This window comes from Pseudopodoces humilis, chromosome 1 (genome assembly GCF_049639895.1).
Source record: "Pseudopodoces humilis isolate 2021_Gansu_Grassland_sample_001 chromosome 1, ASM4963989v1, whole genome shotgun sequence".
NCBI classification, from domain to species: Eukaryota; Metazoa; Chordata; class Aves; order Passeriformes; family Paridae; genus Pseudopodoces; species Pseudopodoces humilis.
In genome coordinates, this window is record NC_142200.1 from 92,479,555 (window position 1) to 92,493,097 (window position 13,543).

General features: G+C 40.5%; 1 protein-coding gene across 4 annotated transcripts in view; it reads left to right on the plus strand.

The window, feature by feature from the left end:
• The window catches only part of LOC106628294 (uncharacterized), a 252,588-nt gene that overhangs the window by 183,830 nt on the left and 55,215 nt on the right, over positions 1–13,543 (plus strand). The window lies entirely within an intron of this gene.

Sequence of the window (13,543 nt, forward strand, 5' to 3'; positions counted from 1 at the left end):
AGTGACAATAGGAAGTGTCAGACAGTAATGGAATAAGTATGACAAAATTACAAAGACAGCAGCTATTCATTAATAAATTAGAACCTCATAGGGTCTTTTGAAACTGTAGGTGTCTAACTTGGAAATTATATTCTTCTGGATGCAACTTTATAATTTCCCTTTCACCCTGTTTGGTGGGAAAAAAGTAATCCCTTTTTAATCACAGACCAGATCATGTGTTAATACTTCCCACTGCACATCCAGAAATGAATTTAGTATGGAGAACTGCAGGCACAGCCTTTTCCAAGGGACAGGTGAGGACCGGTGATGGGCAATCCTGGACGTGGAGCTGTGAAGATGGGGTGAGGAAAAGGGAGTAAGCCTGGCTCACAGCCCCTTTCTCACGTTCTCTGCTTACCGAAAACTGTAGAGTGTCACACTTGGGGTAGCCAAAACATGATGCAAGAAAGGATGTGTCACAGCTGGGTAATTTTGGTGGTGTCACCAGGAGGCTTGGGGTGGTGTTTCCTTGATGCTCAGCCCAGCATCTGAGTGCACAGGGCTCTGCATGGGATTCCCCGGCACGGGGCTGTGACTCAGGGTTTGGCAGGGGGCAGGCCCACCTCCCCCTCTTTCTCAGGCCACTGCACACAGAACACCACCCAGATCTCTGTGTTCATGTTTTCCATTTAAAAGCACTCAGGGCCACCCAGTGCTTTGAGTGAGCAGCTGTGGTAGTGGGTCTCATGTTGGTCAGAATGGAGCATGTTCTCAGTTACCCACATTAAATATGGGTGGCCACGGGTCTCTCGGGGAAGTGCTTCCTTGCTGTCTGGAGGTGGCACCTATTGTCTGCTCTTCAAGCTTTGCTGCTGGAAATACTTTTCTTTTGCTTCCTCTGTCTGCAGATTTGCGTGCAAATGGTCTTGAGAAACCTCACATGGGAGAAAACCTTTTGAATCTGCTGCTCTGGTAGAGAGGGACCAGTTTAATGAGAAACACTTCTCTGTAAAAAGATTTTATTAAATAAGGTCCCTTGTTCCTCTCTCCATTCCCTGCCCCTTTTGTTCCCTTCTCTTTCCCGTCTGAGGACTAATAGGTGACTCTTGGATGTAATATACATTTTCTGATCAGCTCTCTGAGGGCTAAGTCCCCTGTCCTTCCATACAAGAACACCATTTCTTATTAATTTTTTTTTTTTTTAATGAAATGAGCTTATTAACCTGCCTTCTACTTTGTGTAAACTGTAATTAAAATGTATGAAGAGTTTGACTTGCAGTGTGCCCTTCTAAGATCTATTGTGGGGTCTACCTTAGTAGCATGTATCAAGAACACCAAAACATTGATTTTTATTTTTTTAAAAGAAAGACTCAGGTCATTTCACAGGGGGCAATCAGGGCCTTTGAATAAGGAACCCAGGAAGGCCTTCTACCCTGGCAAAGATTTGTGCACCCATGGCAGCTACCTGTGGTAGGAAGAGAAAAGAATGAGTACAGATCACAGTCAGCTCTAGCAAAGTCCTCACATTCCTGGTCTCCAAATAGCTATTGTGTGGTTTAAATTTTCTTCCCCTCCTCTATGAGAAAACTGGTGAAGTAGAGGGAAGTGACATTCCTTTGTGATTCTAACTGAAACAGTACTAGGGTACAGTGAAAGTATTTCTGTGTAACCCATGAAGACAAATGTGGTGGGAGCCCAGATAGGCTGCTGGAGATTTAGAAATCTGAGGTACCCAGCTTGTAAATGATAATTCTCCAGCAGTATTTGCAGGAGGCTTTACTTATGTGGAATGTTTGGTTTTGGTTTAGGTTTTTTATGTGTTTGTTTTGTTGTTCTTTTGTTTGTTTGGGGTTATTTTGCAGTTGTTTTCCTAATCTACTTTTTAAATTTCAAGCTATCTTTTGGTTATGATATGATCAGCTATGACTCAGCTTTTATTTTCTAGGTACTGAATTTCTAGCCATTTTCTGTGAAGCAAAATACTGAAAACAGAATCTGTGTATATTGTATTGTTGAATCCTTCTCCAATGCAAATAAGGAGTTGAGAGAATATTTTAAACACCACAATTTTTAAGCAAGCTTGATTGTTGATAGCTGTGTCTGTGATACAGACAGATCAAAAGACAAAAATTTTCACTCTTTTAATTTAGTTATTCAGGTTGGGGCTTTTTTCCTTCCTGCCTTTTTTTTGGTTTTTTTTTTTGTTGACCTATCTGATTATCTCTGCTTCTTCCTCTTTACATTGCCCAGAGCCTGCTTTTTGCAACCCAGAATTCCTCTACTCAAAGGTCAGGCTTGGTGTATTTGCCATTGTAATCTCCCTGTTTCCCTGCTTTTAATCTCCCCATCGTCGAGGTTTTAAAAACAAGAGTGATGTTTTGCTGATGAGAGATTGGAAAAAGAGACATATATGATATATACCCTCCAGAGTGGCCTGTCCAAAGATGCAAAGTGAGAATTTGCTCGCTTAGGGGGGTCAGAGGAAGGCTGAGTGAGTGCTGATTTCTCGTCAGCATCCTTTGGTCTTCACTCCACGGCTGAGGGTATCGTGAGGCAATGCAAAGTTTAAAGGGAGAAGATGTCTGCCTTTTCTGTAGCAGACTGAATGTGGCCTTTTCTGATGCCAGTGCCTTCCCAGATGCAGCCAAACCAAGTCTGGTGAGCGGCTCTGGACCAGTCTGTCATTTCAGTCGAGCTGTGTCTTTGCACTCAAATAGCTTCTGGTATGTGCCTTAATTAATTAAATCGTATAATGTGTGCAAGGGAACCTCCTCCTCTTCTTTGGATAGTGGCTTGCTCAGCTGATTTATCTTTTAAAAGTCCCAGTAAGACTGATTCTTTTGATGCTGTTCTCTCTCTTTCCCTTGTGCAGGGTAAGCCAGCTTCATTATAAAGGCAGCGTAGCCAGGCGATTTCTTAGCTGTGGGTAAATAGCGGGACCTTTGAGCCGAGCCATTCCAGATGACCTAGGATGAATTGGGCTGCATTCCTAGCCAGGGCACCCCTTTTCCTAAACAGAGGGAAAGCTGCCTCTTAAGCACTCCTACTTATAACATGGGGGCAGATGTTTTGCAGTGTTGGTTTTGCTGTGCTGAAAATATAGCATAAGGTTAGCAAAATATTTAAACTGTAGCATAGTCACAGGCTGAGTGCACAGGGTTTACTTAAGGGAGGAGAGTGCTATTTATGGAAGGCATGTGGTTTACTTCCTCCTCCCCAAAGTGGGAATGTTTCTCTGGGGTTTGGCATGCTCTTCTACACAGTATGGAAAGGAGTAGACCAAGATTTTTGGGAACTTTCAATATATTTACGTCCACTTTCTCATGCCAGGTGTGGGAACTTTTTTATTGTTTTGTGCATTCATATTTTAGCTGCTAGGTTTTCAGCAGTATTTTAAATCTTTTACAGCCAAGCTGTGCAATTTTCTCCCCTTTATTGTAGTGGTACATTGATAATCTGAATTAAGTGAAAATTATGGGAGCAAAATGAGAAGAAGACATTACAGCTCTCACAAATGCTTCATTATACTAAACTGCCAATTTTAAAATTCATTCCACTGAGTTTAAAGTGAAATGTTTAAAGGAAATGTGGATAGCTGGAAAGGTTGCCACGCTTCTTAAAAAAAGATTATATGATGATATGAGATACTTGGTTGTCATTGTGTCAATTACGGCTCGTCAGGCAACATTAGTCTTTGATGTCTGGCATTTGTGGAAGACAGTTATATGAGAGAGATAAAAAGCCCTGAAAAGTATGTTTGTTACTTGGCAGGGTTGAGTAAGATATTCAGCTCTGGAAAAAGGTCTTTGCAGTCCAACATTGTCAAGGCAGGAAAATATTTTTATGACTTGAGAAAATGGATCAATTAATTTCCTAATCCTGGGGAATGATTGATCCAGCAACAGCCATCCCAAAAATGGGACTTGAGAACAGCAACTTGATGTACCCTGAATTTAGGAACCTGTGCCTGTCTCCAAGGGATGTCTCCAGCCCCTTGGCAAGAGTGAGACAGGAAGATGGTGGAGCTGAGGGATGTCCTGTGCAATGTGGGTTTTTTGCCCTTCCATGAGCTTAGGAAATATTTAGTTATCAAATGCTACACCCATGCTGGAGTGAAGGTTTGAAACCCTTAGATTTTTGTTAAAACCATTAAGCTCTTTCATCTAATGAAAATCAGTTTCTTTTAAAATAGAAAACATTAAACCAAACAATAACTATTTTTTTTCCTAATGACTTTTTTGATCCAAGAGCTTTCAGAGTGCTTAGCCTTGCAACTTCAGATTTATTTTTTTTTTTTTTAAATTGCTTTACAGAATCACAGGATGTTTCTGTGGTGAACATACATCTGTGCTGGCTTTCGCTGAGCTTTGGAAATAGGTCAGGAATTAAAGCTCCGGCTTTGTGGTTCTGAGGAAAGCCCTTAAGAAACTCTCTCAGACATAAGAGGGTAAAGAGGGGTCACTGGAAGTGCTGTTTGACCATATATAGATGGCACGGTCTCTCCTGTCTGCAAGCATGTGCGACTGTATGCAGCCACATACATGTATGAGCTGCTGAAACTGGTGCTGTTTGCTGCTTGCTTAGGACAGACTACTGCAGGAGGGGAAAAAAAAAAGAGGCAGTCATGGGAAAACATTAAGAGAAACGCTCTGCCTTCACGTAACGGTGGTGGCTCCTCCTTACACGCCTCAAGCGTAGCTATATGTCTTAATCTTTGTTGTTTCGTGTACCTTAGTGAAAAAGCCAGCCCTATGGGCAGCGTGCATTCGGTGTGCGGTGTCATTGCCATGGAAACTGGCAGCAAACCTCGTTCACACATCGTGCCTGGCCGGCGATGGATGGAGGTCAGGCCACTGACTGGCTACTGCCGGATAGAGGTCGGGCTCTGGCATCTGCACTCTGCTGCCCTGCGGTCTTCTGCAAGCCCTCCTGCGAGGGAGGTACTGGGAAGAGGGATGGTGTCTCACAGAAGGGAAGAGGAAAGAAATAGTGCAGGAAGCAAAAATGGCCAATGAGGTGTGAAAAATCAACCATTTTGTCCTGCTCTCAGATGGTACTCTCTTGCTGTAGTTTGTTAATTTTGGGGTTTGTTTTGATTTCAGAATAGCAGTGGAAATGAATAACTGCTGCAACATTAGTGGGAGGTGCTCGAGTCATTTCTTATTCCCTCAGCCTGGGTCTCAGCAGGGCGGCACAGAGAAGCTCTGGGCGAGTAAGGTGTGCGCTGAATGAGCAGTGTGTGAAGCATGGAGGTGGAGAACTTGGCATAGAGATTAAATCTGGACATGATTTCTGTAGGGTTTCCTGAAACATTAAAGAAAAAAAAGTTCAAAGCCTTAGGTAAAAAAAAAAAAAAGAAAAGCTAAAGTGAACTGAAATAAAACAAAATCCAACCTTTGGGGTAAATGGAATTCCCCTATATTTGTCTTTCCCTACCTGCTAGGAATGTTATGGCAGGATTACCAAATGTGAGTTGTTTTCTTTTCAACATTTCAGAAGGGGAAAAAATGGGATGGGAGGAGAGGTGTTTTATATTTTTTTTTCTTCAACACATTTTTCCTTTCCTTTGGCATAAGCAACTTCCTCCATCTCTCCAAAATGTCCACTATTTTTTAGACTTGTGTGTGGCTTTTAAACAACCTCATCACGCTGTAGCTTTTTGCCATCCTAAAACATCACATTCCAGGCATTCTGTGTAGGCTGCCTGCCTTCACAATGCGCACAGTTTGTCATGGCTTCTGTCCCCAGGTTAGGGAGAGCAGCTACTGCTTTCTGACCCTTCTTCCTCCCCTCTTCCCCTTCCCAGAACCCCTGTGTGTGCTGAGGATGCAGCACAGCTGGGAGAGCCCCTTAATACTGCCTGCAGGTGAAGGAGGAAATTCACATTTTCAGCTGCTGTAAGGAGGTCTGATTTCTTTGTTTTGAATGCTGCTGAGTGTGTTTTACTGGCTAAAGGGTTAGAGCATGGCTAAAGGGTTAGAGACCTGCACATGATACAAACCTTGGATAAATGCAGCTTTAAAGGTTCTTCTCCCTCCCTGGACCTCCTGCTTTTTTTCTTAAGTTCATTAATAAATACAAACTAGCTGGTATAGGTAAGATTAACATATTAACAAAACCTTTGCTGTACATTTATTTCTACTCCTGCTTTTGAGCAACCTGTGGGGCCTGTGGGCTACATGCCATTTTGTCAAAATATTTTAAGCATTAAGCCATTTCTTTCGGAGTTGGTATTTGTCTGAGAATATATGCACTTAATCTCTAAGTGTGGTAAATTTATTTTTATCTTTTGTTATATAAAAATTCTTTCAAATCTGAGAACCTGCCTTGCATAAATGTGCAATAACACACTTAGACTTGGCCCCTGAGGAGGGCTGGTTGTAGTCAGGTGGTTGTTTAACAACTTGTCAAGGGGAAATTCAGTGCCAGTGCAAGGTGAAGCCTCGAGCTGGCTGGGGAGCTGCACTGTGGCTGCTGCTTCCCTCCTGTGTGTTTCCTGCAGCAGCTCTGCTCCAGGTCTCCTCCTGGGGGGAGCATGCCAAGGACACAGTACATGGAGGCAGAAAGGGGAGAAGTGAAGGTTGTGCTGCTATTGCTGTTGCTCTGGAGGCTCTTTGCTTGGTCAGTTCGAAGTCAGGAATGATGTGTTTGTGCTCAGAAACTGGGATCCTTGGTGGCTTCATTTCAAATCTGGCATTTATTGAATAAACCAGGGGCTTATAACTCCTTTATCTCAGCATCCTCTGAAGCTGCTCATAGGGGTGCAGCACATGCGCATGTCGAGCTGTGGTCTCTGCTGTACCCCTTCATATCTCCTGTGCTTGCCCTCAGTTGTGCCACTAATGACAATGTCAGGGTGATGACAGTTCTGCAGCACTCCTGATTGTGAACGTGTGCCAAAGCTTACCACATTTGTCCATCCCCTATGATCCCAGGCAGCAGAGAAATGAAATCATTGAGCTGCAATACCATGTGGGTCCAGCTCCAGCATATTCAGGCTGTGTGTGGCTTATTGTCACGTATGTGTGTAATTGCTAACTGGGTCTTCATGTGGTAGTGCCCTGAAAATGGGTTGCTGTCATTTTCTCTTTGATTAGTCTCCTCTCTAATTTAAAAGAAGTCTTCCCTTGAGGGAGGTTTTTCTTAATTTACTTTGTTAGTGGATGGGTTTTTTTTGAATTATAAACATACTTCTCTGTATAGAGCCTAGAAAAAGAAATAGACTGACAAAAAACTAAATATTCCTGCTAAGCATGAGTCTGACAATGTTCAAGTTTTAAAAAGAAAAGAAGTAAAAAAAAATAATCTGAAAGTCAAGTTTTTTTCTGGTCTTTTCTTGCAGATTTTAAAATGTTTCTGCCAAGAAAATGACCACAGTAGTGCATGAAGCTATGGAAAAAACAGCTGAATCTTTTTATAGGTTGATGTTGCTATAATATCTAGTCCCTTCTTTTGAAAACATAAGCCAGGGAAATGTGTGCATGGAAGCTCAGAAGTAAATACCTGGGCCTCTTTTAACATTAAAGTATTCAAAATATATAAAGATTACCTTAATTAATATGCTTTGTTCTTTAAATGAATTGGTGAAATTTGGCATGCTTCTTAAAGAGGCCTTTTTCCAGTCTTTTCCCATATTCTTAGCTCATGCCTTTGCATAATGATGTGATCCATGGTGGGCAGGAATAATTCAGCCTAACGATGAATAATGGTAGCATTTGTGGTCAACTGGTCATGACATTCTCATTTGAGCATTTCTCTTTGGGAACTGCGTCTTCAAGTCATGAGACTTGCAGTAATGTCAAGAGAGAGAGCAGCACAGAATCAGGCTGGATGAGGGAGAAAGGGGACACTTGTTTCACAGGGTCCACTGTGGTGGAGGATGGAATTAAAGAAAAAAAAAAAATAAAAAGCCTTGCTTGAAATACTGGTAGCTTTACAATCCTCTCTTTGTAACAGTTCTTCTGCTCCCAAGTACTTCTGTACTTCTGTGTTTCAATCAATGTATGTCTGCAGTTCTGTGCACAAAACCCACTGGGATCTCAGTGGGGGAAAAACAACCTGTAGGAAAGGAGGTGGTGGGAGTAGAGAAGGGCAGGGCATCAAGTTAGGAGGAATTTATTAGTAGCCTAGAATAATCAAATGCAGAACAGAATAGATGACTTTTAAACATGCTGGAATTGGACATTCTACTCCAGATTTGGACCCTCCTGGGCAGAGGAAGGGGAACATGTTGGTAAACCTGGGGATCAGGTTTAAATGGAGATGTGATGTAAACACAGTCATGCCAGAATGACCTACTTCCATCATGCCTCATCTATGTCATTTCTAAGTCCTGGGTGTTAGGTATATATGAAGGTTAATTACACAGAGATATATTATTCATTGATAAGTAGAGAGGAATGTGTGAGAAATGCAGAGTTCCTCACTACAGCTAAAATAGGCGCTTGTGGTAGCTGTGTATAAAAATAGTCTGGACATTATAGCTTTGATTAAACTTGGGTTTGAAGTGCTGTGATTGTGCTGATTAGATGTGTAGGATGTATCTGCTTTCTGTTGAAGCAAAAATGTGTTTACAGGAAGATTAATAAATGGGAATGGAATATCTGTGATTCAAGGGAGAAGAATTATTAATGTTCCGATGACTTTTGCAAGCTGAAAGTTCTGGAAGTTGGTTGTGGGCGAAGAAAACCACAAGTGCTCAGGCTTGGTTTAAATTAAGTCTCTCAGAATTTGTTTGAATGTATGAGTAGGAATCCAAGTATTGCGGTGATAGATGAGCTGACACTCTTTCCATCCTTCAGATGTCATTTACAGGACACTGGAGATGGTGGGCTACATTTCTCTTCCATGGTGTGAACTACTGCTGAAAATCATAAAGAAGAAAAGGAAACCTGATTTGTAGTTCTGAATAAAGTGACATTAAGAGAACATACGCTTCCTTGTCACATGTTACTTGAGAGATTCTGACAATGTATCCAAAGGAACTCCATCTTCAAGAAGGGAAAAAAAGAAAATCATGTCAAATCTGATAGTCTTCTGAAGTGTTCCATTAATTGTGGATTTTTATAAGGATTCTTCAAACACACAAATAATTATTGTAAACAGCAATGGCCATATTCAAGATGCCTTAAAGAAGGTAACAGAAACATGTCAAAGTCGTACAGTTTGTGCTGAAATCTAACTACTCTATAACAGCTGAAAGGGCTGAAGATAACCTTGTTCATCAGATGTATATTAGAAATGATTGCTAACAGCAGCTCCAGTATTTGGCCCATGGTTTTCAGAGAAGTTTGGAAAAGTATTTTCAGATAATATGTGCCCAAATTTATTTTTTTTTCAACTATCCTCTACATTTTATTTAAGTCATGTAAAAGTTTGTAACTAGAGACTACAGACCAATTGCCCATCCAAAGTAAGCAGCAATGTTAGCTGGAGCAGAAGAAATGAAAATCAGATTAAACTGCTAGAATATTTTCTTTCATTTGAATAACAATGCTTTACAAGAGTTCCAGCTGAAAATGAGGGCCCATATAGTTTGATTCCATGCAAAAGCAGAGCACAGTGTATGGAGAGAACACAGAGAGTGCACACAGCAAATATTTGATCTGAGAAAGTTGTACAAAGAGTTGTGGGAAAAAAGAAAGGGAGTAAAGGTGTTGATTCTGTTGCAATTAAAATAAAAGTACATGAAGTTTTGCTTAAATTCTTCTAATTTTGCCTTTTATTTGAGAAGGGTGTGAGAAGCTTGATTTTCATCTGGACTAGCCTAATGGAGCTGTGCTATTTCAATATACTTCTACTTTCAGGCTCTGTAATATGGCAGTCTATGACAAGAGAAGAATCACAGCCTATGTGGAAGAGGAAATGTTCCCCTGATGACCACCACCAAAGTTTTTGCTGACACTATGGAAGACTTTTCTTAAGCAAGCCATTTAGATTCTCAGAATAATATCTGTAATGATGGATGGTAATATTTACATGCACAAAATGGATAATTCCACATTTAGGAAGAATTTAGAGCTAGTGTAGTGGGTTTTACTTCTTTGAATTCAAATGATTTGCACATGCCTGTGTCATGGCTGAGTGTGATCTCCTCAGCTTTTCAAAGTTAGGTTGCTGAAGATACTGAAGCAAATACTTTGGAAACATGCTTCCTAATCATAGAATTCCTTTTTCACTAAGGATGTGGCTTTGATCAATTATTTACTTACCCGTCCTCAAAGTTATTTACACTTTTCAAAACCTTTCTTTGTTCAGTTTGTGCCCAAACTGCACGTCCTTGGTACCGGCCTCTGCAGAAAGTCTGAGAGAAGTGGCAGCTGCAGTTTCTGTGCAGCTCCAAAAGATGAAACAACATGAAGGAAACAACCATGAGATTTTTTTTAATCTCCTTTTATTTTGTGAGCATTCCCTGCATTAGAATATCCACACCAGCATCCCTCCTGCAGTTATCAAATGTCTCAGCTTTGTTTCAGTGTTTAACCAGCTGTAAAAGATGTTTTATTGCCTTATATATTCTTCCACCATTTAAGTAAATCACTTCAATGTTGTATTATAGATGACTGTAAAAAGGAGATGTTTTTTGGTTTTTTTTTTTTTCAATTACAGTAACTAGTGGCCAGGTATGCACACAAACCAGCATATTTGGGGCAAGCAGCAACCTGTCCTGCAGTTATTTGAGAGAGGGGGGGGTATGTACTCATTACCCCATGAGTAATGCAGCAATCCACGTGCCCTGCTGCTGAGGACCAGCTGGCTGCTGTGTGCTATTAGAGCTGCTTGCCAGCAGGCAAGGCTCATTAAGAGCCTAGTTGCAGGATATAACATCTTTGCAGTCAATTAACAATGCTGCTCTTTAAAAAGGTCCAGATCCTTCCTGATTCAGCAAAGCACTTCAATATATGTTCGAAGTTAAATGCTTGATTAAAGTTTTGTGTAATGAAGATGTGAGGTCTTGTGCTTGAGGTTAGACAGGTAGGCACATTCCCAAATCAGGGCCTGACATGTTATGGTTCTTAGAGGTTTCCAGGAATCTTGAATATCCTGAAATACTGACTATGCTGATTTCCAAGCTGAGTAAAACCTACAGCTGAAAAACAAAACCACACCATGTGACTGTGAAGCATGGAGGAAAACATTTTAAAGTCTGTATCTGGTCATCACTGATGTTTGTCTCGTCAAGGAAATGCTAGCAGACTGTTTACATTTTTGTATCCTCAAAAGAAATTAAAGAAATGACACTACCCTAGTCATCTAGAAATGGTGAAAATATATATATATATATATATATATATATTTATCAAAATGAACTTTTTCTTTGAAGAAAGAAGCAATGGAGGAATTGAATTGTTATGCACTTCCTGACTGTAATATTTCTCACTGGACAGGGTTGTATTTTGTAGCCTGCTTCCTGTGGTCAAGTAAAGGAATGAGTATCAGGAAGACCAAAATTCAAGCTTTTGCCTTAGCTTTTTATGTAACAATGTTTACCACTTTCCCATGCTTATTTTCAGTTGTATGACATCTGCTTAGTTATTGTAATATCCTATTGATAACTAATTGCAGCAATAGGCATATGTCTTTGCTCTAGTTCAGTGGGTCAACAGCAGAATCAAAGATAGTGTCTCACTGATGGTGAATTATTTATTAACATAGCCACCCTGCTTCTCGTGGATTGGGCTTAAACACCTTACTTTGAGACCTAGATTTGGTATTTTCTCTAATAGTATGTTGAACTGTCAGAGCTCACTGCTTCATCTTCTGCAATGTCTCATTTTCTATATCCTCACTAATAATAGAATGCAAAATTCCAGGTGACTACAATCAGTGTAGATTGAAACCTCAATTTTTAAAGCAACTTTTGCTTTCTGGTGAAGCATCCTATGAATGTGGATTGTTCTGTACTTCCTCTTATTTACTTTGTCCTGTTAGAGAACAAGTTGAAATAAGCTTCCTTGTCTGTGTGTGTGACACCTTACTTGTATGTTTTCAACTTTTGTTTTCAGTCTGATCTGAGCTGGAGCGGTATTTTGCATTTAATTTATTGTTTGGACCTGAAACTTAAAATGAGAGGGCCAAAACAAACACATCTCCTGTACAGAGACTGTCTAGAAATAGCTGGAATTGGATCACAGTCTGTAAGGTAGGAACAGCCTACCTACAGGTACCCACTGAGGTATGTCACCCATGCTCATGGTGCTGGTTCTAGCTGCCCCAGACATCTCTGGTGCTGGGGATAATGGCTTCTGGCTGCCCAAAAGGTAAGGCAAGAGTCAGATACTAGGGGGTCTGCCTCTGGTTTCCACTCTCAGATTCACTGGATCTGTTCATGGGTAAAACGCAAAGATTTCACAGATTATCATGTTTCAGCTATGTAGGGGAAATTTTGGGTTTCTTTGGTGCAGTGCTTGATCACCTCAGAGATGTAGGCTCTGAAAACAGTGAAATCCAGAGAGCTGAGGCAAACCCTGCTACAAGACCAGCCCCCAAATTCCACATCCATCACAGCCCACCAGAAATCTGATGTTCAGTGAGAACCCTGTCTTTCTTTTCCTTGCCCCAAACTTGCATTTCAGACAGAGCAGATTGGGTTCAGTGATAGACACCTCTTCAGGTGAAAGTATTTGCCTCAAAATGTCCAGCCCCTTCCAGGCACAGGGATGAGCCTGAGCTGGGAGGCTCCATCAGAAAACAGACAAACTTTGGAAGAGTTCAGACTACATCTGAACTTTGCCACTGATTAAATGTAAATAATCTTGCTCAGTCTCCAACAGCTGAGTTGAAGCAGAGATTTTGAAAAGAAAGAACTTGGATCACAATTTTATGGCTATCTCTAAAATATTTTATTGCTGGTTTATGACACCAGTGTGTAAATTATGGAGCTTTAAAGAGTTGCATTGTGAAGGTTTTATCCTTTGCTTATGTACAAAACATAAATACTACAGTTTTGTTTTCAGGGAAATTAAATACATATTTTTAAAAGGGTTGTTTAGGAAGCCAAGTGGGTTAGTAAAAAGAACACCTTATTCTTTTTTCTTTTTTTTTTCTTTTCTTTTTTTAATGTGTGGATACTGCATTTTTATGAGTTGGTACTCAGTAATTATTTTCAGCCAGCTGATGTAGGTCAAATAATTGAAAAGAAGGAGAGGGGAATGAGTGTGTGTTGCGTGTTTGCAAATACCACTACAGTGGAAATAGTGTGTCTAACACCATGTGGATCAGAGAAGAAATGCTTTCTATTATATGACTGATGCAGAAAAATATCTTTTGGAAGCACAAGCCATTTCTCTGGTCTGAAGCAAACCTTATATAGTTTGTGTGTAGATAGAATCATCTTACACTGTGTGTGTACACATACATATGTGTCTACACAATGCAATCTTGTAGATATAACAACAGCTACCATATTGTCTCATTTGCATTGAAACTGCATGGGCATGTTATCCATTTTCAGAAGAGAAATTGTAACAAATGAAAATATTTAGTTTCCTACTACATTTTTAAAGTGAAGTTAAAGCTATGTAATTCAAGAAATGTGTTGTATTTTGGAGACCAGAGCAATTCC